We start from the raw sequence: 3,164 nt of genomic DNA on the forward strand, positions 1-3,164 counted from the left end.
AGGCACGATGCGGTCACACACGGATGCATCCACCTACATTCTTGAGGACCAAAAATTATAGAACCCAGATTAAGGCAGGAAATTGCAAATACTGGCCCTGACATACACAAAGCTTCCTGGAGAAGAGTTTCTTTGGGGCAGATGCCATGGTTTTCCACCGATTTTTACAGAGGGTTGAGTACATAGTCTAGTTAGTCACTAGTTACCCTCATGCATACTTGCCCACTCATGCATACTCTAGTAAAGGCCTGCTGAGTGTTTCTGGATGGGCTGAAGAGAAAAGGTGGAGGACCAAGTCCTAGAAGCAGATCTCTTACACATGCCAAGACTCCCATTTTCTTTCTCTTTCATGTTCTCCTTCAACCTTGCTAGAATTCATCTATTGCACATATTTAAAAAGTAACTATATTTTATCCTGAAATATAGTGGTTGTCAAGAATATATGGGCTCATTCTGCCTCTTACTTGGGATGAGAAAATTTTGACCCTTTTACTTGGAATCACTGACAATAAAGACCAACCAATAATCATTGGACTATGTTTTAATGAACTAATCAGGGATTCCATCACAATGAAAATTAAGGCCACCTGGTTAGTTTCACAGGCGTGAACAGCAGATGTTCCCATCAGGTCTTGGTATCCATTTCCCTTTAATAGCAAATTTTAAAAAGCTACTCTCGTGGTCATGATGGAGAGATTTACAGATGTTTCAATGAAACTCTTCATTTGGAATTTATGTAGCAATGTACATATTGACTTTGTGTCACTGAGAATACCAAGATTTATTATTCTTGAAGATAAGTAATAACCTTGACTTTGACTTGGTCAATATTTATCTCATGAGTCGATAAATCTCCTGCAATAAATTTCAACTAAATCCTAAACTTTCTGGTACTGGACTGTATTCTCTGCTCTTTTTCTTAGGGAACCAGTGGTCAAACCTGTGGAAATATTCTCAGACGAACGTTATTTTTAGTGAATTCAGTCTGGTTACGACGGCAGACTTTTATTCAAATAACTTAATGTGGGTGGGAAAATTACAGACTCTGAATCTTTTTGTCTTCTTTTCAATAGTTATGACCAATGAATCTCCTCCCCAGTCCAGCGTTTTCTAAAGCTGAGCCCACGTGCTAACATCAGACACCAGCCTGATCACGCTGAAGGAAAAGCCTGTCTACAAATAAAGGCGATATATGACACCGGCCATTTGTGTGCCTGTCACTGCAGGCATTATCTGAGCTCCCCTTTTATATTTTAGCAGTGCATGATCTCATACTAACTTTCCGTAAGCTCAAAATACTTTTTTGGTGTTGGCTGCTCAAATAGTTTGTCACTGTCTAAAGCTACGGTGTGCCCTGTGAGCAACCAAAGAGTGTTGTTCTCATCTGGCTGGAAGTGAGATGATGGTTCTTTCCCCAGATGACTCAGCTTCTGCATCCAGAAAGGACCTTTCCCTACGATGATGTTCCAGGTAATCCCCTCTCCTCCACACTCTCCACGTGGAGCACGTACCACAGTTTGTCAGCGTGCACATAACACCACAGCTGGCAGTATGTTGTCTCTTTCCTTCTCCTTCAGGGAGCACACGCATAGGGGTGCCCGCTTTCCACATGATTTTTGGACCTTACCAGGTTACTGAATCCCAAAGGAGCTAATTCACAGAGAAGATTCCTTGGCCTGACTCTCCTCATGGCCCACCCACTGTGTCTTCCTCTACTTCGAAGAGGCCCATTCTAATGTGCTGGCAGATGAATCTGCAGATAAAGATAGGCTTTAATAGCCAGTACCTCTGCACCTTACCACCCGAGATTTTCCATCTAATGATAATTTTAGGAAGAATATTTTTCAGCTGTCCTACATCCACATTTTCGTCCATCAGAAGGCTTTGTTGTTTTGTTTGTTTCTGTGTTTCATTTTTGGAGCCGGGTTTATTTGATTTTATTTATCTGTTTGTTTTGCTGAAATTGCTAGAGAAGCTAGGGTTACTGATGAAATTTTCTGGAAAATCTAAAACACACACTTAGATTATATCAAAATGATCTCAACCAACTAATCAATCATTGAACATGGCAAGATATTCCCCAGATATGAGAGATATGAGGATGTTTCTTTTCTAATGTTGATGTTGAGGGACAGTAGCAAATAAAAGCAAAGATTCTAGAGCCAGACTGCCTAATGTGGATCCAGTCTCTCCCACTTACCAGCTGCGTGACTTTGGGCAAAGTTACTGTCTCTTTGTGCTTGTTTCCTCATGAGTAAAATTGGGATCATTGTAGGACTATGCATTAATTGATAATTAATTTAGTTAATATTTTAAAAGTACATAGAACAGTGCGTGGCACCTAGTAAGTGCTATATTGTCTGATAAATACATACAGTGACATCTTGCCAACAGTAATGACTTTTATTTATTAAATACCTACTCTCATGCAGCCACTTCATGCACTTTATTACATCGAATCCTCATAACCATTCTCCAAGGCATATCATTTTGAAGATGAAGAACCAGATTCGAGAGGTCAGATGGTTTGTCTGAGGTGACAGCAGGTGATAAGAGCTGGGACTGGAATTTGGGTCTTTTGAGCCTAAAAAATGATTGCATGTTTGTTATAGCATTGCCCCGATAAGATTCAAACGTGACTTTTGCTGAGCACTTATTATATACCTACCAATTTCACATATGTTGCTTTAAGGACTGCAACAACCCCTCTGGGTTTGCCTGCTTCTATTTTCAGGCAAAGAACTGAGGCTCAGGGAATGAAGGCACCTATGTGAGTAGTAGACCCAGGATTTGAACGCAGGTCTTTTGAGCCTAAAGTTATGCACTTTCCACATATTCCCAAAACCACAAGGATTCACATTTGTTGAACATGTACTCTGAGTAGCTTCCATATTGTTATCCTCCCACATTCCAGCTTTTCAATTAGAAAATCATCAAGCCTATGGAGAAATTGAAAGAATAGAACAATGAATATCCAAATAGAACAATGAATATCTAAATAATCTTCAACTAGTTTCAACAATTACTTTTATAACAAGAGGTTTCAAACATACAGAAAAGCTGCAAAGAAATATTAAATGAGACCAAGAAGGTCATGTTTCAATGATAAAGGATACAACATGCACTAAGATCTAACTGTGATAAATATGTACACACAATAACAG

The 3,164-nt window shown here is 39.5% G+C and overlaps 1 long non-coding RNA gene across 1 annotated transcript; it reads right to left on the reverse strand.

Annotated features, from left to right (window-relative positions):
* Window positions 1-2,384: 2,384 nt before the first annotated feature.
* Window positions 2,385-2,807, reverse strand: LOC141409858 (uncharacterized). The gene is made up of 2 exons (XR_012432466.1): window positions 2,669-2,807; window positions 2,385-2,584 (listed from the first exon to the last, which is right to left on the reverse strand). It is a non-coding gene; the product is annotated as an uncharacterized lncRNA (long non-coding RNA).
* Window positions 2,808-3,164: the final 357 nt, after the last annotated feature.

This window comes from Macaca fascicularis, chromosome 3 (assembly GCF_037993035.2).
Source record: "Macaca fascicularis isolate 582-1 chromosome 3, T2T-MFA8v1.1".
Taxonomy (NCBI): domain Eukaryota; kingdom Metazoa; phylum Chordata; class Mammalia; order Primates; family Cercopithecidae; genus Macaca; species Macaca fascicularis.